The sequence below is a fragment of the Ceratotherium simum genome, chromosome 38 (genome assembly GCF_057802395.1).
Source record: "Ceratotherium simum simum isolate JZ-2026a chromosome 38, ASM5780239v1, whole genome shotgun sequence".
Lineage (NCBI taxonomy): Eukaryota > Metazoa > Chordata > Mammalia > Perissodactyla > Rhinocerotidae > Ceratotherium > Ceratotherium simum.
In genome coordinates, this window is record NC_141937.1 from 9924948 (window position 1) to 9948719 (window position 23772).

Sequence of the window (23772 nt, forward strand, 5' to 3'; positions counted from 1 at the left end):
AAGCAACCTAAGTGCCCATCAAGGGACGAATGGATAAAGAAGCTGTGGTATATATACACAATGGAATACTACTCAGCCATAAGCAGAAATCCAGCCATTTGTGACAACATGGATGGACATTGAGTATAATGCAAAGTGAAATAAGTCAGAGGAGAAGGTCAAATACCGTATGATTTCCTTCATTAAGTAGTAGATAATAACAACAATAAACAAACACATAGGGACAGAGATTGGATTGGTGGTTACCAGAGGGGAAGGGGGAGGGAGGAGGGTGAAAGGGATAATTCGGTACATGTGTGTGGTGATGGGTTGTAATTAGTATTTTGGTGGTGAACATGATGTAGTCCATGCAGAAATAGAAGTACAATGATGTACACCTGAAATTTTTACAATGTTATAAACCAATGTTACTGCAATAAACAAAAAATTAAAAAAAAAAAAAAAAAAAAATAAAGGAGAGGAAGATGGGCAGGGATGTTAGCCCAGGGCCAGTCTTCCTCAGCAAAAAAAAAAAAAAAAAAAAGAGGAGGATTGGCAGATGTTAGCTCAGGGCCAATCTTCCTAACACACACAAAAAAATTTTGAACACACATAACTATAAGCAAGGTACCCTACAGGAAACCACCAGCTTCCGGAGTTCTACCATGCAACTCTAAACACACACAGTGATAACAATTCGTAAGGCAGTAAGAAAAATATTTGTTTTTGATATTAGTTTTAAGAAAAACTTAGATCGTATATGAAAAATTTCAGGGGATGAGAGGGGGCCGGCCCCGTGGCTTAGCAGTTAAGTGTGCACTCTCCGCTACTGGTGGCCCGGGGTTCGGATCCTGGGCGCCCACTGACACACTGCTTGTCCGGCCATGCTGAGGCGGCGTCCCACATACAGCAACTAGAAGGATGTGCAACTATGACATACAACTATCTACTGGGGCTTTGGTGAGAAAAAGGAAAAAATGGAGGAGGATTGGCAATAGATATTAGCTCAGGGCCGATCTTCCTCAGCAAAAAGAGGAGGATTGGCATGGATGTTAGCTCAGGGCTGATCTTCCTCACCAAAAAAAAAAAAATTTCAGGGGATGAGAGAAAATATACATTGACATTCATTCCTTTCTTTAAAGTAGAATTCTAAATATTAATTTTATTTGTCATTCTAAGACTGAAAGATGGAATAGGAAGTTCGCTTGGAGAAATAAGAAGTCCACAGATTGGATAGTTGTCCTATAAATGATTCTATTTAAAAATATATATGTATATATGTATATTTGTCTTAAAGATACATACTTTCTGCTAACCTTCCCGTATCTCCTGAGCAAAACAAGAGATGCTTCAGAGAAGTAGACTAGTTGCCTAGCAACCTGAAATTAGTGAGACATGTCTCCTCTCCTTGACTTGATTTTAAATCAAGCTCTACAAGGGCAAGTATGAGATAAATGACAAAAACATAAAAAGAATGCTAGCACCATACATTGAGCTTTAGGGACAAAGCTACATATGTGGTCCACGTGAAGGGATATTGAGGTTGGTTTGGACAATATTAATTTTAGTCTGGAATGTTCTATCTTTTCCCTGTGGTGATTAAATTCATTTAAAATGGCTCTTGCTAAAGTGGTAACTCTCTGAAGAGATGGATATGTTAATTAGCTTGAATGTGGTCATTATTTCACAATGTACATGTATATCAAATCATCAAATTGTATATCTTAAATATATACAATTCTTAATTGTCAAATATACCTCAATGAAAACAAAAACATCATACTTCTAAAGACTACATAGGTAAAGAACAAGTCAAAAAATAGGAAAAATATTTTGAATTTAATAAAAATGAAAACACCACAAAGAACAATGCTCTTGCTGATGAAGACACGGCTCTCCAGAGTATCTGTGTGGGTTTTTTTTTCTTAAAGAATAAAGGGAGTATGAAATCATAAGGGTAAATTTGAAGTCTGAGGCCCAAAAGCCTTGTAAAGCCTTCTAGACGGTCTCAAAAGAAGGAAAAATTATATAAAGATACTGTTTGTAATCCCCAACTGTAGATGTTCATAAAGTAGGAAATTACACTTTTTTTGCCAATACAAGTTAAATGCACGATTTTTCTGTAGAATTAAATCTGAAATCCAAATCAACTTCATTTATTACAATGTACTGCCTCTAAGGAAAAAATATATAGTTTGTAGCAACATTTTATTTCACTAACATGACACAGGGAGCACAGGAAGGACAAATTCTAGGGCTTGGAAGGTCTGGATCCCCAAAGCAGAGACAATAGCATGTGCCTGTGCTTTTAAAACTCTTGGTCAGAGCTCCTCCTACTGGAATCACTTGTTCAGTACCATGATATAAGACTCCTGGTTAAAATTCAAATTTTTAATAGATCACATATTCAATAAGTCACAAATTCCTTCTCTGTGGCAGGGAGAAAGATTTCACATTAAGTGCTGATTTAAAAAAATCCGTTATCGCATCTTCCATTTACCTTATGATTGGTGTGTACTTGGAGATTTTGGTTAGCATTTACATATGTTGAAGACTTATGACCTGCCTGGCAGAATTCTAAGTGTTTAAATATAATATTCATTAAACCCTCACAACTATATGAGGGAGGGACTGCTATCATCTTCCTCTCATGGGTGGGGAAACTGAGACACAGTTTCCTAGGTATCTGATATTTTATGCTATTGTAAATGACATTTCTAAAATTTCATTTTTCAATTTTTCATTGATAATATATAGAAAAATTTGATTTTTATTTATTGATCTAGTATCCTATGGCTTTGCTAAATTCTATTATTAGTTGTCTTTTTTTTCTTTAGATTTCTTATATAAGGTTTGCAACATACACATGTTGTCTGTGAATACAACAGTTTTACTTCTTCCTTTACAGTCTGCATGCCTGTTATTTCCTTTTCTTGACTTGTTGCACTGGTGAGGACCTCCAGTATACTGTTGAATAGAAATGGTAAAAGCAGATAATCTTGCCTTGTTCCCAGTTTCAGAGGGGAAGCATACAGTGTTTTGCTATTATATGTTAACTGTAGTTATTTCAATAGATGCACTTATCAGATTGAAGAAGGTGCCATATTTTCCTATTTTATGGAGAGTTTTTATCATGAATGAGTGTCAAATTTTGTCAAACATTTTTTGGGCATGTTTTGATGATCATGTGGTTTTTCTCCTGTATTCTGTTAATGTATGAGTTATGAGTTACATTGATTGACTTTTGAATGTTGAACTAACCTCAGTCAATTAGTCATGATGTATTATCCTTGTCATATATGGCTGATTTAATATATATACTCTCCTTATTATATATTGCGAGATTCCATTGGGTAATATTTTGTAAGGATTTTTGTGTCTATTCTCATGAGAGATTTTGGTTAATAATTTTTCTTATACTATTTGTCCAGGTCTGGTATCAGGGTTATGTTGGCCTCATAAAACGAACCATTATTTTCTCAAAGAGTTTGTGTAAGAAGGGTATTATTTCTTCCTTAAATGTTTGATAGAATTTCACCTGGGCCTGGGGTTTTATTTGTGGGAATATTTTTGATTAAACATTCAATTTCTCTAATAGTATAGGGATGTTCAGCTTTCCTATTTTATCTTGTATGGGTTTTGATAAATTGTATTTTTTCAAGGAATTTGTGCATTTCATCTAAATTTTCAAATTGATTGGCATAAAGTTCTTTGTAATTTTCTTTAAGCTTTTAATGTCTGTAGGATCTATAATAATATTCCCTCTTTCTTTCCTGATATTTCTAATTTACGTTTTCTCTCTTTTTTTCTAGCCTTTGAAATTTATCAAGACTGTTTTATGAGACAGCCTATGCTCTATTTTGGTGAATGTTGCACATGCACTTGAAAGAATGTGTATTCTGCTTTTGTTGGGTGAAGTATTCTGTAAATATCAAATAAGTTGCAAGTGTTATCCAGATCTTCTATATCCTTACTCATCTTATACTTTCTGTGCTCCACCTCTGGGATCAGCCATCTCTCCAAGGACCTCTGCTTATTTTTAGTATAGTATAGCATTTAGAAACCAAGATCCAGTGCTGTTGCTCTGTAGGTGTCATTGCTTCTAGGCCTTTTCTGGAGACAGAGATAGGGAATTTTGTACACACACATCTATAACTATTTCTAGAATTCTCTGGATATATATTATATATATCATGAGTTTATATCATATTTCCAATGCCAATACAACCTTCCTGTGTTCTTTCTAGCCTTCCCCCTTTCCATGTTTGTAAATCGCTTCTCAGACAGCGAGAACTCTGGCTCCTATTGTCCTCAATGTATTTACTTATTTGCTCAAACCATTAGCTTATATGCTCAATGTAGCCCATCTCCCAACCACTCTCCTCAATGCTTCCTCCTACCACCTCTGCATCGTCCCTCCACTGCTGTTTTGTCAGCCATCAAAGCCTCTGCATGACATCCTTCCCTCATCCCCCACGTTCTCAGCCACCAGGGCATCCCACTACTGCCTCTGTATGACATCCTGTCCCTCTACCATGCCACATCCTGGAACTCTGGGGCATTCTACACTGTGCAACATTACCTCTCCCTCACTGCCTCACTTCCTCCAATGCCAAAATTTCTGTACCAAGAGGGAAGGGAAAGAGAGGATAGGAAGAGGAAAAAAGAAAAAAAAATATTTTAAGGTCTTTTATATTTGTCCACGTATTTACTCTCTCGGTGCTCTTCATTCTCTCCAGCAGATCTGGGCTTTCTTCTGGTATCGTTTCCCCTTGGCCTGAAGAACACCCCTTAGGATTTCTTATAGCACAGGTCGGCTGATGACAATTCTCCCAGCTTCTGTCTGTCTAAAAATGTCTTTATTTTAGTTTGGAAAAATATATTTAGAATTCTGATTTGACCATTCTTTCACTTTCAGCATTTTAAAGATGTGTTTCCATTGTCTTCTGGCCTCTCCTGTTTCTGATGGTGTATGTCATGAGTATTTTTTTCCTCTGGCTGCTTTTAAAGACTTTTCTTTTTCTTGGTTTCAGCATTTTCAGTTATTGTGCACAAGTGTGGCTTTGCTTTGCATCTGTCCTGCTTGTAGTTCCCTGAACTTCTTGGATCTGTGGCATGATGTTGTTCACCAGTTTTTGAAAATTTTCAGGCATTCTCTTTTCAAATATTTCTTCTGCCCAATTCTCCCCCTCCTCTCCTCACTTCTCCTTTACACATATGTTAAACCATTTGATTGTTTCACAGATCTTAGGGGGTTCTGTTCCTTTTTTAAAAATTCCTTTTCTCTTAGTATTTCAGCCTAGATACAGTCCATTAACCTGTATTCAAGTTCACCGATCCTCTTCTCTGTTGTATCCTGTTTTATGTTAATTTCTGATATTATTTTTAAACATTATTTTTAGGTCCGGCCCGGTGGCGCAAGCGGTTAGGTGCGTGTGCTCCACTGTGGTGGCTCGGGGTTTGCCAGTTCGGATCCCGGGCACACACTGACGCACCGCTTGGCAAGCCATGCTGTGGCAGGCGTCCCATATAAAGTGGAGGAAGATGGGCATGGATGTTAGCCCAGGGCCAGTCTTCCTCAGCGAAAAAAAAAGAGGAGGATTGGCATCGGGTGTTAGCTCAGGGCTGATTTTCCTCACACACACACAAAAAAATTATTTTTAGCATTTACATTTGATTCTTTATTGTGGTTTTCATCTCTTTGCTGAATGTCCCCATTTGTTCATGCATGTTGTCCACCTTTTCTTCTTGATCTTTTAACATATTTATTATAGTACGTTTCAGTTCTCTATCTGATAACTCTAATGTTCAGGCATCTCTGTTTCTATTTCTATTGATCATTTCCTCTCTTGACTATGAATCACATTTTCTGGCTTCTTTGGGTGTCATAATTTTTATTGTATGATTGATAGTATGAGCAAAAGAGCCGTAGAGACTGAAATAAAAAATATTTGGTCCCAGAAAAGGGCATGCCCCTTCTCCTGTCATGCCACTAAGGCAGGAGGGGGAGACTGAGTGAAAATAATCTGTAGAATTGCTAGGTCTAGGCTTTGTTTCAGATTTAGTTAGATTTTCCACTATTTTCAATGTTTTAAGATTAGAATTAGGACTTTCCTTTTGATAGGGCTTCGAATCTGAGCACAAGTGTGATTCCAGAGATCTCTTGATGCCTTGCAACCCAGCCACCAGCTCCCTGAACAGCAGATCTGTGTGCTTTATAGTTAATTAATAGCCTGGCTGCCAGCTTTGGGGGGTCACTAGAGGGTTCTCTTTTCTCAAGTCCCGTTCCTGGCTTTCTGTGCTTGGGATGTCTCTTCTCACTCTGCTGCCCTGGCCCCAATTTTCAGGCCACTACAGTGTACTTGGTGAGGGCCAGGAATCTGTTGGAGGGATTTCTTTCTGCTCTCCTGCTCCACCCCCAGCCTTTGGAGGATCACAGAAGTACACTAGGTAAGGCCCAGACAGCTTCAGCGGCACTTTTCTCAGGTCTCCTGCCCTGGCCCCAGCCTCCAGAATACTACCCTTGTGCACTCTGGTGAAGGCCTGTGGAAAAGAGTTGGCAGATGGGTGCAGACTTGCTGGGTGACTGGAGCTCAATCCATCATGCCAGCTCACACATGGCATCAAAAATTTGTTAAAACTTAGGCAGATTTCTCCACATCTCCATCTACGGTGGGTTCCTCCTCCTCTTGTCACTATGCCAAGAATGAAAGTGGTTGTAGATCTCTTTGGCCTAGGAAGAGCTCATCGTTTTCTGGAATTTAGTTTATTTCAGTTTCTTTGGGACCTCAGCTTTCTGATGAGTTTATAAAAAAATGATTTTCTACCATATCTAGCTTATTCTCATTGTTAGAGTGAGAGCGATGTCATGCAACTTTTACTAAATGGAACTAGAAGTTAAAAATTTTTTTAAATCTTGAAATTTTCTTTGATCTGAAAAGATTATGATATATAGAGAGAAATTTTTATTTTTAATTAGTACATATATATGTATATGTATATATATTAAATGTGGCATAAATTCAGATTTAAACTTTGCCTCATGGGAATCTTTTATTAAAATGTAAATGGTCCTTGGTCCTACCTCGTTATTTTCCAAACCTTCCACATCACGACAGCCCACTGGAGGAGCAAAGGGAAGCATCCACTGGAGCAGGAAAATAAAAATGAGGCAAAGGTCCAAGGAGCACAGATGTGTGGATGCCCTGAGAGAAAGTGTGGGGTCAGGGGAGCAAGTTGTAGGTTGTTGTGTTATTGTCTAAGACTCAGACTACTCAGATCTTCCTCATATGCTCTTTTTTTTTTTTTAAAGATTTTTATTTATTTTATTTTTTCCCCCCAAAGCCCCAGTAGATAGTTGTATGTCATAGCTGCACATCCTTCTAGTTGCTGTATGTGGGACTCGGCCTCAGGATGGACAGAGAAGTGGTGCCTCAACGCGCACCCAGGATCCGAATCCTGGGCCACCAGCATTGCGCGCACTTAACCACCAAGCCACAGGGCCGGCCCCCTCATATGCTCTTGATCGAGAACATGTGATCCAACTTGCTGACAACACCTATGGTTCTGTGTCCTGTCCTGGAGTCATTCTACAGTGCTTTGTTCTCTACTGTGGCTGCATGTAAGATGTGTACTATAAATCTTCCTCTCACCTGCTTTTTTTGGCTAAAATGTTAGTGGCTATTTCCTATCTCTGTCTCTATATTTGAACCTCACACAGTTTATTGTCCCCATGGACAACATTAATTTATCAAACCTTTATTTCCCTCGACATGAAAGGATTAAAATAAAAACTTAAGGTTTAAAGGGACATCTAGTTTGGAGCTGATATGTCAGACAATAATATAAAATTAGCTCACCCAAATGTATAAGAAAAATATTAAGACCCCAAAAAGATAAATAGGCAAAGATCATGCCCAGATAATAAGAGGGAATAGTCAAAACTATAGCTACCTCCCATATACTAACTTCCAAATATATATTGCTACCCCACTTGTTTTTTCTCCTGAATAGCAAATCATATATCATAGGGCCACTGGATTTCTTCATCTGCATGGACTCAACTTCTACATTCAAAAATCAAACACGTCTTCTTCCCTAATCCTTCTTCTCTTGCTTGTCTTGGTGAATGGGTTAACCAATCCTCTCCCTCCTCCCAAATACAATCACTTACCAACTCCTGTCACCTCAGCTTCCTAAATACCTCTGTTTGACTCTTTCCCATGCCCATTGCAACCTCACTGGTTGAGACCCTCTCATTTTTCACCTGGTATGTTGAGATGACTTCTTACCCAGGTCTTCTGCCTCCAGTCTACCCCCATTCCGGTTCATACTCCTGCAATGGCTCCTTTGGCCCTTCTAAATAGATACCAGAAACAAATCTATATCAGAGTAAATGAAGGAAAATCATGAAATTGTTTTGCTTAAAAATTTTCTGTGGCTTCCCATTGCATACAGGAGGAAGTTCAGACATTCTGTCATAAAAATACAAGGTCCTAGAGAATCACTTCTCCTGCCCCTCTCCCAAGCACGCCCTCTCTGTCCTCTGGTCTTCCTAAATAGCATGCAGCTCTTTGAACATGACGGACTGTTGCACACCTCATTGCTCTGCCCGTGTTGTTGTTTCTGCTTGAAATCCCTTTCCTGTCGCCTTTAAGTTTCAGTATGAATGTCACCTCCTCTGGGAAGTTTCAGGCAGAATTAGATGTTCCCACTTCTCTCATACAGCATGTTATAAATACAGTACATTTATGGTATTTATCATGTTGTCATCTCTTTCCTGCACTGAAATCTGAGCTCTGTGGCAGCAAAAATTTTGTTTTTATCTCCCCAAACCCTAATCAGTCCCTAATGCAGTACCTGTTCATTGAATGATGAAATGAAGGGATTCTGGTCGGTATTCTGTGCAACTAGTACACTTAGATACTGATTTTGGCACTTTGAGTTGGTATCATCATTTTAGAAAGCAATTTTAGAAACATATATCAAGAACCAAACATATATCATAAAAATATTGATGTTCTTTAACCCGGTGATTCCCCATCTAGGAATCTTTCTTAAGGTAATAATCCAAAATTTTTGTACAAGTTGTTCATCATTGTATTACTTAGGTACTAAAAATATTGGAAACCACCTAAATTCCAGCAATAGGGAAATGGCTAAGTAAATTATGACAGGATATTAAGATAGATACACTGCCGTCATTAAAATTTGTGATTTTTTTTTTTTAAAGATTTTATTTATTCAGTTTTTCCCCCCCAAAGCCCCAGTAGATAGTTGTACGTCATAGGTTCACATCCTTCTAGTTGCTGTACGTGGGACCCGGCCTCGCGTTGGAAGGAGAAGTGGTGCCCCGGGGCGCTCCCGGGATCCGAACCCGGGCCACCAGCATCAGAGCGCGTGCACTCAACCGCTAAGCCACGGGGCCGGCCCAAAATTTGTGATTTTTAAAGAACTATTGTGCCACATGGAAAACTGCTGATATTACAACACCACAGGATGCTCCAATTACAATGGTCTCCTGAGGGTGGCCCCAGGACCTAGCTAAGACTAGGTCTCCTTCTGGGATTGTCTGGGCCAGGCAGAGCCAGCAACTTGAGTAACTTGAGTCCAAACCGAAATCCTTCAAGGGGAGCTGAAAGTCAGAAGACAGAAACCAGGCACAATTGCTAAGTTCAAAAAGCGACGATGCAATGTGAAAAAAGAGAGTAAGTGGATGCAATGAAGGCAGAGTGGGTGAAATCAGAAAGGGGAGTTTGGGCACTTTGCTGTGAACAGTGTTGGTCTTCTGAGGCCTCGAAGTTGAAGTGACTTAAGGCACAGGGTCAAGGCACATAGCAGTGATATGTGCTTAAGAGAAAAAGAACCCAAATTCCACCCTCTGGCTTCAGGGCAGGGAGGGAATGGTTCAGGACCATACCATTTAGTGAAAGTCGAGTTCTTGGTGAGCTGGGTTCTGGATTGAGCCAAGTGGGAGCTCCCTCCAGGTCAACTGTCTGAAAAGGCACTGGGCTGTGGGAGAGAAAGCACGTTGGCAACCAGGAGGTGCAGGTGTCACAAGTCGGGACAGGAGCCTGAGTTGTTGACTGCCTGGGGTGTTTCACTGGGCCAGCAGATGTCCACAGAGCTCAGAGCACAGCAAAGATTTGTAGGAAATACAACAAAATGCTAGTTTTGGTTGGGTTAGGGTGGTGAGGTCGTGGCTAACATTTTTATTTTCTTTAATATGATATATTGCTTTCAAAAGGACAAAATTGACATCTGAAAATAAGAAGTGGACATCTAAAGACTCCAGGTGCAATAACAGGAGAAATCCTGTCACAGTGTTGTATAAAAGATTAGCAAGTGAAGCAGTTTACTTGACTGGCGTCATAAGGGAGGGAACTTGAGTGATCTGGTAGGCAGAGTCAGCTGCCCTGTCGTCCTGTCCTGTCATGTGTCATCATTTCTCTTCTGTGCTCAGCGTTTCCAGGTCCCGCTTACGGTTGTACACAAGGGCATGCTGCTGACGGTGAGTGGGGCCAAAGTCCCGTGGAAGCAGGGGTGGCTTTTTCTTCACCCAAAGGCACTGACCAATAGCAAAGCCAGGTACCGGCCACCTTTTTCTGAGTCACACAAAGGCACTGGACGGGGCGGATCTGTGCTTCCCATCTGTGAAGTGGCACATCTCAGCGTTTGTATTTCTTTTACTACAGAAATTTGATCCTATTTCTTGTGAAGTAATGAGCCTGGCTTTATTTTGGTAGAGGTTTCTTTGCCCCTCTGGACTGGGTGACATTATAGCGCTGCTTCACAGTAACACCATACTCATATCGCTTGCTTTAATCCCTAGGTTTCTCCTCAGAATTGGGGCGGGAGCAGAAGGGAGAGTTTCAGGTCACATGTTCGAACAGCACTAGGTTGATTAACAGCCACATAATGAGTGCTGGAAGACCCTCATTGACCCCTTAATTTGCTATTCCTGTGGCTCCCCAAATCAGCTTTCAAATCTTCTCTCCCTTGACCCAAAGTGGCTCCTTTATGGCAGTTCTTCTCCAACTTTAATGTGCATGAGAGTCATCTGGGAAACTGATTAAAATGCAATTCTGATTGAGTTTAGAGTGGGTTTCCAGCTGAGGCCCATGCTGCTGGTCTGCACACCACCCTTGGTTTATCAGGGCTCTAAGGCCTCCCAGATGCCTATGGCAGAGGCCAAAAAGGAATCTGGGGTTCCCCAAAGAAATCTGGTTACTGAGGAAAATGGTACTTCCTCCAGTGAGGGCCTCTGCTTCCCAGAGTAGATTGTGGACTCACGTCAGGGCATCCTAGAATACTAGCACAGCTGCCACGAACATTGGCTTTCTAGAGAGGAGGCCTCTGCTGTCTGAATCTGAGGCTCCTGGCTTCACAAGGAGAGAGGAAGGTGCAGAGGGGAAGGAGGAGAGAAAGCATTCTGTTCACCAGATTGAGGGCATGGAGTTTGGGGGCTTTGGGGGCACTGAGGATTTCCGAGAAGCGGCGCTTGCCTGTTGACGGCGAGAGAGGAAAAGACCAGGCACTCCCTGTCCCTGAGGTATATTATTTTACAATAACCTCAAGTGCTTAACTCCTTGTGCATTAGGAAGCCCTTCCACAGGGCTTTCCCTCCTGGCAGTGTGTGGCTCTCAGGTTCAGCTGTTGGAACTGATAGGAAATTTGCTGGAAGAGCTCATGTGTTATGTTGCTTTTGTTCTTCCCCAATAGAAGTGTCCTGTGACTAAATAACACACTATATTGTTTTAGGATGGTGGGATAAAGAATTACCAACCAGACTAAACTTCTGTTCTTCTTATGAGCTTTATTAAGTACCTAATTGGACCTAATCTGGGTTTTATGAAAACAAAGGAGCCATATTTTTCTACATTAGTCCTTCCTTATATTATTCCCTCTGCATTGATCCTTCCTGAGGATACAATTTAGAAAATGTGACCTGTTCACTTCATGAGAATTAGAATCTGAAGTCTGTTTATTTTGCTGTGTTCAGTAATATTTTTGGCTGGACCTGCTTAATTATCATTGAATACTGTTGCTTTCTGGCTTCTGCCGGCCTTGTATTTTCATTTTAGAATTTCCAGTACTGATATATAAACCAAAATATCAATTTAACAGAGAGGAAGAGTGAGTACCCCTCAAAAAATTTTACTACTCGTAAAGTGTTAGAATATTATACGAAATATAAAGTTCTAAAATGTCATGTGAATATTTGTTCTTTATCAAGGTTAACTTTGCCAGAATACTTGGGATTAAATTTGGAGACTAAATTCAAGTTTTTGTGACTTTAAGATTTAATACTGGGCCGGCCCCGTGGCTTAGCGGTTAGGTGCGCACGCTCCGCTACTGGCGGCCTGGGTTCGGGTCCTGGGTGTGCACCGACGCACCGCTTCTCCAGCCATGCTGAGGCCACGTCCCACATACAGCAACTAGAAGGATGTGCAACTATGACATACAACTATCTACTGGGGCTTTGGGGAAAAAAAAGGAGGAGGATTGGCAATAGATGTTAGCTCAGAGCTGGTCTTCCTCAGCAAAAAGAGGATTAGCACAGATGTTAGCTCAGGGCTGATCTTCCTCACACACACACACAAAAAAAGATTTAATACTTACTGGACGCTTGCAGGAACAAGCATGCCAAGAGAATTTATTATATATTTTTTCTTCCTAACTATACACCAAACAATCAAATGATCAATTGACAGGTAAACTGGTGTATTTATGCACAGCTTGTAATACAATTAAAAGAAAAAACTGTTTTAGGCTTGGGTTTAGGCTCTGGGGGGAGGAGAGGGAGTACACATACTATAAAGTAATCAGTTCAAGAAACAGGAGAATCAAATACATGATAATGAGGAGGAAGACGATATTGATAATGAATTTTTATCTTTGAAAGGGAAACTGCAGTTTTGTTCCATTTAAATGTTAGAAGACAAATATATATAACGTATATGATATTCATAACCTATCCACATGGTCATAGTCTCTGCCTGGTTAAAAATTTTCCTTTTACTTTTATTATTTCTCTATTATGCATGTCATATATATTAATTGTAGGAAATACAGATAAGAATAAATCACCTGAGGGCCAGCCCCGTGGCTTAGTGGTTAAGTGCTCGCGCTCTGCTGCTGGCGGCCCAGGTTCGGATCCCGGGCGCGCACCGACACGCCACTTCTCCGGCTATGCTGAGGCCGCGTCCCACATACAGCAACTAGAAGGATGTGCAGCTATGACATACAACTATCTACTGGGGCTTTGGGGGGAAAAAAATAAATAAATAAAATCTTTATAAAAAAAAAAAAAAAAGAATAAATCACCTGTAATTTCACCCAGGTGGAGTTTTGGTTTTGTTTATAATTCCAGTTTTCTTTGCATAGATATATACATTCAAACATTGGTCTTGGTCAAAAGTTTTTCTTTCAATAAAATGTTAATTACTCTAGTAATCAAGAACTGGGAACATGTAGTTTTCCTTAGATTTAACCTATCAGTCTTGTTATCGAACACAAACACAGGTTTGTTTACCTACCGCACAGTAGGGCCGATAACTGAACCATCAGGTTTGTGGCAAGGAAAGAGGTTTACTATCGAAAGCAGCCAGTCAAGGAGATGGGAGTTAGAACCAGATCCACCTCCCTGAAGGGAAAAAGGTAGGGGTTTTAGGTAGGGGAGGGAGAGCATGTGCTGGGGTCTTGGGTAGGGGAGGGGGAGCGTGTGCAGGGGTTTTAGGGAGGGGAGGGGGAACACGTGGCCTTGCTGGTTGGCACCTTCCTGTCAGCCTGTGTTTGGCCCTGAAGACTGAATCTTGACGTCTGGACCTTGAATTTCTGGGCAAGACTGCTCACTCATGTACTAAGGAGGGACAGAAAGACCCAGTTAGTTTTGAACAACAGTTGATTATGTTGTATATGCACAGCTGCAGTTAGCAAAGCTTATCTTAAAGTTTTTCCTCTAGGGAAGACTTTTTATTCCTTAGTTCTCGGTTTCAGTCTGACACTGAAGGGAAATGAGACTTTGAGGGACAGAAGTGGAGATTTCAATATTTTTAAATACAAAATTATATACTAATTAACATTTGGCGTTTTAGTGCAGAGTTTAAGCACTTTCTCTGCTAGGACACTACACAGATGCTGGTGCCATCAGACGCTCCTTGCCCGAGTACCCATGGCTTCTCAGTCACAAAACGAAGGAGGAATAATGTCAGCTGTGATAGGAGGAATAAAACAGGGTGTGACAATGGAATGATAGTTTCCACTTGATTATTTCTCATTCAAAAAGGATGTGAGGCTGTATTACCTACTTTTTCCAGAAATTAGATTCTAAATATTATAAATTATAAATATTATAAATCTACTTACAGACAGAAATCTTCAAAACTTAAGATTACGAGTTTTATTCATTATGTACCCACAGTGCCCAAGCACATCTTCTCTGGTTCTAGCATGAAGCTGTACAAGAGAACAACTACTAACAATCATGTGCACAGACCACCCTCTCCTGGTGACCACATGCCAGGCCAGAGGGTTGCCTGGTGAGCACAGGATTAAGACAAAGTAAGTGAATGTTCCCAAGGACAGCTACAGGAAGACAGCAATATGATGGCCTTCACTGTATTTTTATCTGCGTAACCTGACTCTACGCTTCTGAAATTAGGGTGTGTGCACTTCCGGGAAGTACACTGTAAGGAGGAAGAGGATCCATGGAAGTCACAGGCCGTACACAGCACACCTTCCTTAGAGCATCGGTTTTTCTCACGTTTGGAAGAAAGTTTTGAATGTTTGCACTTTTGTCACAGGCACTTGCAAATAAATAATTGAATTCTGCTTTTGTATTGCCAGAGGAGGACCAAGTCTGTCTTGTTCTATATATCTTCAGCCAGTTACATAGTGTCTGGCATTTAGTAGGTATGCAATAAATATCTGTTGAATGAATGAATGAAAAAAGCATGGATATTACTAATTTGATTTTATTGCATTCTAATGTTTTTATATAGAGAATCTGGTGAAGACATTCCACTTTTCAAAGCCCATGATTGTAAATGAACTGGTTTTAGTGAATACTCTTCTGTTGGCTGCCCACGTCCATCCACGTGCCTACCCCAGTTATGCTTGTACAAGGTGACTGTTCTCGGCCACATTTGCCTGGGCCAATGGGCCCTTCCTGGGAAATTGGGCATTGGGATCAAGAGATTTTAGTGTCAGTCTGGAAGGAATCTTGAATGGACAGATATGAACCTTAGAGCTGTGGGCCACCACCGTTCCCTCTTGAATTCAAGAGTGAGAAGCAGAAAATGTTGGTCCTTGACCAGAAGAAGGAAGATGTGATTGCAGAGGGGCCGGAAGGTCTCTGGTTTTAGCTCATATGTGAAGCTCAGCTGCATCCTTGTTTTTGGGTTTTATGAGACACACCGTGATACTAAATTCCTCTGCTTTTTTTGCTTAATCTAACTGAAGTGTATTTCTGTTAATTAGAGCTAAAAGAGACTAAATTTACATGCTGGTGAGGATACTTTCAAATTGTTGAGTGCATATTATGTGCCATATACTATAACAATGCATATTACATGCTTTATCTTACTTAATCCTTAAAACAACTCCATGAGGTAGGTATTATCATGATTACCTGCATTTTACAGATAAGGAAACCAAGCTTTAGAAAAGTTTAGTAATGTGCCCCAAATCACCAACTGTTCAATGTAAAACTGAGATTCAAATACAGAATTCTTGATACCAAAATCCATGCTATCAACCATTATGTTATACTTTATTATGTATTGAAACAAATGTAGGCATATTATGTACTAAAACAAAATATTCACATTTTAAAACTTTTAATGGAAATCTTCAAGGACATACAAAAGCAGACAGAATAGTGTAATGAGTCCCAGTGACCATCACCCAGCTTCAACATTTATCAACATTTTGCCAATCTCAGTTCATCTAACTCCCCCCGCCCCCCACTATGGTTAACATCTTACAATCTTATGTTAGCTTGGTACATATGTCACAGCTGAAAGACTGAGACTGGTACGTTATTAACTAAACTGCAGACTTGACACAGATTTTCCTAGTTTTCACTCAGTGTCCCTTTCCTGTTCCCAGATCCCATCTGGATACCGCTTCACATCAGTCATCATGTCTCCTTAGTCTCTTCTGGTCTGTGGCAGTTCTTCAGTCTTGCCTTGTTTTTCATGACCTCGCTGGTTTGATGAGTACTGGTCAGCTATTTTGTAGAATTCCCTTAAATTTGTGTTTGCCTGAGGCTTTTCTCATGGTAAGACTGGGGTTCTAGTTTTTTAGGAAGAAAACCACAGAGGCGAAGTGCCCTTCTCACCACATTATACTGGGGTCATGCTCTCAACATGACTCATCTCTGATGTTTATTTTGCTCACTGGGCTAAGGCAGTATTTTCCAGGTTTCTCCACTAGTACAATTACTTTTTCACCATGTCCAAATCTATTCTTTGGAAGCAACTCACTGAGTGTGGCCCACACTCATGGTAGGGGACTCAAGTCCACTTGGACTGGACAGTATCTACATAAATTATTTGGAATTCTTCTGTAAGAAAGACCCCAGGTAATTTTAAAAGTAGAGAATCACTGATCTAAGCCCATTATGATTATTCCATTTATCTTTGTCAATGAGTAATCTAGGGATGGACATGTGGGAAGATTCTGGTAAAGATTTTTCTCCCTGATAGAGTTACACCAGGAGGAAGTTGTTCCTTATTTTCTCTGCTGGCAAGTGGAGCCTTCCTTTCCTTGTCTGGGTTGCTGCTGTGAGCACGTAATCCTTGGAGTGTCAACGACCACCTTGTGACCATGAGGGAATAAGCCAGGGACAAAAAGCCAACATTATTAGGATGGCAGAGTAGAAGAGGGTTGAAATCTCTGGAACTATCTGCCTCCAGACTTCTTGTTATATGGGACAATTAAACTTCTTTATTGTTTAAATAACTCTTCGCTGGTGTTCTGTTACTTTAAGTTGAAAGCATTCCTGATAACAGGTGCCTCATCTATCTTTTTCACAACTGTCTCTATCTTCCACATCTAGGACATGGTAGGCATTTAATAATTATCTTTTGAATGAATAAATGAACAACTGAATGAACTGAGGAAGCTATTATAATAATCATAGAATATGAATATAACTAATGCCAGTATATTTTGCAACTAGATTCTGTACTTCCATTTTTCTCTTGATAGTGGTAAAATTTTTTGATGTATGTAATCAAGTTCAAATGGAGGTTTAATGCATGTATAGTTATTTATTAAAAATTTTTAGGATTGATTGATTTATTAAGCAAAATATCTCTAGTGTGGTTGAGGCAAACCTACCATACAGCAAAGAGAATGAAAGAATTATTACATCATGCAACAGCATGGATAATCTCACAAATATAATGCTGAGTAATAGATGCCAGACACAGGAGCACATGCTGTATGAGTCCATTGATATAACGTTAAAAAATAAGCAAAACAAATCTATGTTGTTCAAAGTCAGGACAGTGTTTACCCTTTGGTGGGTAGTGTCAGGAAGGTGTTTCTGTGAAAGGGCTTCTGGGATGGTGGTAAGTTTGTTTTTCCTGATCTGGGTGCTGGGAGAGGTGTGTTCAGTTTGTGGAAATTCAGAGATTTGTATATTTACGACGTGCACTTTTCTGTATGTACACTTCAGTTAATAAGTTTGCTTAAAAAATTCAGCCTGAAAATTTCCATCTCTAGCATTGTATCAACCAACTTTGGAAGCAGACAAACTTCTTTAAGTTATGCTTATTTACAAACAGCACATAATGGTTTCCTTTTTTTTTTTAATTTGCAAGGAAACATTTGCCCTGAGCTAACATCTGTTACCAGTCTTCCTCTTTTTTTGTTTCTTTCCTCCCCAAAGCCCCAGTATATAGTTGTATATCCTAGTTGTAAGTTGTTCTATTCTTCCATGTGAGCTGCCGCCATAGCATGGCAACTGACAGACAGGTGGTGTGGTTCCACGACTGGGAAGCGAAGCTGGGCCACCAAAGCAGTGAGCACCGAACTTTAACCACTAGGCCATCAGGGCTGGCTCGGTTTCCTCTTTTTAGTAAAATTTAGACTGAGGGGTGGGGAGACTAGCTTACTGCAGGAAGTCTCTAACTTATGAATATAAACTGTCTTTGTATAATAGTTCATTTCTGTAATTCAGTCAATACAAATAATATTTTCCCATTTCTGGGAAATAACTCAGAGGAACTTGCACAGGTGCAGGAGGACATATATATATATCTATGTTTACTGCAGTATTGTTCCTAACATTTGGAAACCATCCAAATGTCCATCAAACAAAGGAATCGGCACGTAAACTGTATGTATTCATACAACTGAACAGTAAATAACGGCCATAATGAAAGAAACCACATGTATCAACACGGATAGATCTCAAAAATAGTGTGAAAAGAATTATAGAATGATGGTTTACATCATGATACCGTTTACATACCATTTATGTTTAAAAATACACAAAACAATAGTATGTAACTTTTCTGGATACATACTAAGTAATAAAAGTAAAAAATGTGGATGATGATACATCAGCTTCATGGTCAGACTTGTATTGGGAGAGTAAAAAAAGAGGAATGTGAGTGAGGAAGAGCACAAAAGGGAATTCAAGTCTGTATCATTTCTTTAAAAACATCAGAATCAAATATGAATGTTAACATTGAGTGGTACAGATGTTCTGTGATTCAATCTACTTATGCATGTTTGGATGCTTTCATAGCAAGAATAAAAGAAATGAGGAATTTGGAATGAAGGAAAAGTCAGGATATGAAATTAAAAGTCATGGCTAAATTAACATACTGAGATGTGTATTATAGGACCTATATAGTTTCCAGGGGCGGTTAACTAATTAGTTCTTTAGCAGTGTCTGCAAGATCAAAAAACAAAACAAAAAAATAGTTGAGGTGGAATGCACCTCTGCTCTTGCTAAGTATTGAGCGGTTTTTCCCACTTCCAGGTCCTCAACTACTGTGTGACAGAGCTTTGGTACTCAAAGTGCCTGCCAAAACAGCATCACTGACATCACCTAGGAGCTCCTTAGAAATGCAGACTGTCAGGCCCCAGCCCAGACCTGCTCAATGAGATTTTGCATTTTAACAAGACTGCCAGATAGCACACTGAAGTCTGAGAAGCCCTAATACTATAGAAGAAGCCCTCAATAGCATATCTGCCTAGATCATGACCAAAATAATTTTATTCTGGAAAATTTTCAGACTAATTGCCCAGTGTAGCCATAGTTAAAGGTTTAAACACTCATAGAACATTTCCTTTTAGACAACGTAGCTTCAACTAAAATTTCCAAGATACGTTAATTGCAAATTCTAGCTGCAAGTACGATATGATTTAATGAGTTTTATAAGACTGACTTAGGACTAGCTCCTCCATTCCATGTCCCATGGAAAGTTCATCAAGATTTCTGTGAATTCTACAAGTCATTAAATAAATTTTGTTTACACACCACTCACGGTCCTGCCTCTGCTCTCCGTTTTTCTGAATGAGAAACTCAACTTCTCTTCTTAACAAAATCATACACATCCAAAGACCTTGTGTAAGTGCAGATTTACTGAGGATTTGGGGAAGACTGAGGAGTGACTACTCTAACTATGCAGACAAGTTAATAGTGAATATTAGACATCCTCCCCAGAAAGACCCTGCCTGAGAACTGATGTACTGACATAGCTTAATAGTTTGTTTCATCAAAAAAGTCGGCCACATGGTAAACAGTAAGTAAAGAAATGACTACAGTATCTTACAGTGAATTTACGTTTAACCCATTAGGAGGGCTGCAATTACTGTCCTCAATCCAACTGAAGGGTCTAAACCAAGGTAACTGCCGTCACTAAGTAAGATTCTGCAACTACTTGGGGAATCAGTTATCTAATTAGTGGATTTTAACAAAAGCTGAAGAAACGATGAAATCCAGCCATTTGTGACAACATGGATGGACATTGAGGGTATAATGCAAAGTGAAATAAGTCAGAGGGAGAAGGTCAAATACCGTATGATTTCCTTCATTAAGTAGTAGATAATAACAACAATAAACAAACACATAGAGACAGAGATTGGATTGGTGGTTACCAGAGGGGAAGGGGGGAGGGAGGAGGGTGAAAGGGATAATTCGGTACATGTGTGTGGTGATGGGTTGTAATTAGTATTTTGGTGGTGAACATGATGTAATCTATGCAGAAATAGAAGTACAATGATGTACACCTGAAATTTTTACAATGTTATAAACCAATGTTACTGCAATAAACAAAAAATTAAAAAATAAATAAATAAAAAACAAAAAAACAAAAAAAACCAAAAGCTGGCTCCTTGCTGGACAGGCTCGGCCATTTCCTTGGCAGTAAAAGGAAATAGCTGTGCTGGTAGGTTAGCCTACTGAACACCAAACAAGGCCCCACACCAAAGCCTTACCCCAAGTCCCTACTGCACACACTTGGCCAGGTGCTCCCAGCTCTGACTGCACATTAGAAACACCAGGGAAGCCTTTTAAAAATGTTGACGCTTGGGTCTCGTCCCAGAACAATTAAATCTGAATACTGGGGGCTGGGCATAGGCATCAATATTTTTTAAAAGCTCCCCATGTAATTCTAATGTGCTCAAGAAATCAAAGGAAAAACTTTCCTCTGAAATAGAAATAACTGCTCTCATGTTTTTAATACATAAAAGCTGATGAAAGATTAAATGAAAAATCAAGTGTCAAAGCAGTGTGATGTCATGGGACAGGGGAGTGGGGACTGTTTTACACTCTTAGAGAAAGGTTTGAAGACTGTCATCACAATTTTAATTGTGGTAGGATTATGGATGAGTTATATTTTCTTCTTTTGCTTCCCTTTTCCAGTCTACCAGCAATGAACATATACTGCTCATAAAAAAGATAACTTCGATTAAAAATAAAAAAGATACCAGTGGACCTTATCTGCATTAAACAAAAGTAGGCTGTGACAAGGGACAGTTTGAAAAGTCCAATGCACCCAAAAGCACAGCAGCCAAGGCCCACACTGGAAGCAGTGGGGAGCAGGTTTTCATGAAAGTAAAATGAAGTTTAGTGACAAATTTGAAAGGCATTACTGGAACAGAGAATAAAAAAGCAATGAAAATGAGGATTATCTAATGGATAGGTGTTTCTAAAGAAAACAAATGGAATATAGGCATGAAACCTGCAACTGAAAATTTTTCATTTAAAAAACAGAATCCTCCTCAAAGCAAAATAAACCACCTGAATTTGGAGAGATCAGGAAGACTCACATATCCTAGGCAAAATTAACAAGGGATATATACTTTGGCTAAGTTTTAAAATTTCAAAGAAATAATAAACAGTACAGAGGAACAAAAAAAGGGAGGGAGAGAAGGATGAAGAATGAGAGCCAGCTAGAAAAGAACAGTGGGGTGAGAAAGCGATGAGATGAAAGCAACTCCTGCAACCCAAGTAGAAAAAGTGATTCAGAAGAATAAAATCCAAACTGGACTCACTCAATGATGTCTGAGGACAATGAGAAAAAAGGCCCAGATTTGATGGAAATGGATTGTGACCCAGAACTCTCTAGAAGACTAATCACCATTCAAGAGTGAAGGCAAAGAGAAGAATGGTCTCAGAAAAGTTAACTATTCAGATATTCCCTGACAAAGTTGCTCCGAGACAGTTTTGAGATCAATGAAGGGAGTGGGCCCCTGTTGAACTATCCACCCAAGGCTATTTTGCCAGGAATTCCCCTCCTCCCCCATCTGCTGTTGTCTCACTGCATTGTGATTGTGCAGCCAAAACAAAACAAAAAAGAAGTGGTATGTGCTGAAATGTCTTCCTCCCCTTTCTCATTGTGCTCTTCTAGATTCAAGGTAACTCAATTTCAGAACCACCTGCTTTCTATATGTTAACTACATCGTCCACACAATTTTTGAGGACAGGTACTCCTGTTTTCACAGTAGAGTGCTCAGAGGCTCAGAGAAATGGGATTGGAAATGACATGTCCAAGATCCCGGAGCAAGCAAGCAGGGAGCTGACATTTGGATCCAGCCAGTGCTCTTAATCACCTTCCTACAGTGAGAACAGAGTTTTTTTGGTGAGAAAGATCAGCCCCGAGCTAACATCTGTTGCCAATCTTCCTCTTTTTGCTTCAGGAAGATTGTCACTGAGCTAACATCTGTGCCAATCTTCTTCTATTTTTGTATGTGGGTTGCCACCACAGCATGGCCTGACGAGCAGTGTGTAGGTCCACAGCTGGCATCTGAACCTGCAAACCCCAGGCCGCCGAAGTGGAGCATGCGAACATAACCACTGTGCCACTGGGCCAGACCTGAGAACAGTGCTTTTATAAAGCTTATTCAATAATCTCACCAAGAGACCTTCCCATGTTACCTTTGCTGCAAATGATGTAGAGCTATGTACACCTGAATATTCATTGACTACATCTGCAAAGTGCATCATTTCTTCATCTTTAAAATATACCCTCTTCCTATCTGTTAAGGTTGTTAAGAGATAGATTGATCCCAGTATTCTAGTTAAATCAGAAGGAATTATGTCAGAGCTTTTATTTAGTTCCTTTAGAGCTAAGTGAGGTTTAATGTGTAACTACAGGGCCGGCCCTGTGGCTTAGCGGTTAGGTGCACGTGCTCCACTGCTGGCAGCCCGGGTTCGGATCCTGGGCGCGCACCAATGCACCGCTTCTCTGGCCATGCTGAGGCCGCGTCCCACATACAGCAACTAGAAGGATGTGCAGCTATGACATACAACTATCTACTGGGGCTTTGGGGGAAAAAAAAATGTGTAACTACAAAATAGTGTAAGTACATTATTTACCATCTTTTCAGAAAACTAGTACAATTATGTCAAATCACCTCTGTTACAGCTGATGTTCAGAGCAATAGAATCATTAATAATTTTGACTACCACCTATAGTGTCTATCAGAAATAAAGGATAGTCGTCTTTGATGCCTATTAACGGTAATGGTCAATTACTGTTCACCAAAACTGATTTCTCAATACACATTTTCACGTTAACTGTGATGCATACTGAGGATGCCCAGAGTTTTAAAATAATTACACTAAATTTCATAAGGAAATCAGGGTTCAAGGAATTAAGCATTTTTGACTTGATACAGTATTGAAAAAAACAACAACAACAAAAAACACCTTTATCAAGAAGTTAGCATAGCTCTAAATATCACGATTTTAGTACGTGGATATCTGTGACTGGTCAACTATCTTCCATGAATTAAAATATGATTCTTTTATGTGGCTAAGAAAATTTAATACCTTTTCACAATATGTAGGACTTTGTTAAAAGTAAAAAGACAGTAGTAAATTTCTCCAGTACCAAGCAGCCAACATCTCTTGTTCTAGACATGTGAAATGTGCCAAATTAACACTGTCAATCAGATTCCAAGAAGCAGAGGCTGGGTGAAATGTCATCTGGTTGCTTCCTAGTCTCTAATCGTTGAGGAAGTCAACTAAGCGGCTGCAGGTGGGGTTCCTAGTGTCACACTGTCCCATCTTTCTAATGCGGTGTCCAGAGACAGTTAACATTTGCCCCAATGTGACTTTTTGAAAAATAGGAGCTAATGAAGATTTTCGTTCACTTAACACTCTTTGCAGCCACTGTCCAATATAGTTTTTTCTGTACCTTTTAGACTCTGAGATTCTAAGAAAAACTTTATCTAAGTTTCATGTTAATATAAAAGGTATTAGGTGATAAGTGCCTGAGGCATATTAGAAATTGATTTAGACATGCCTGAAATACCAGATTCAAT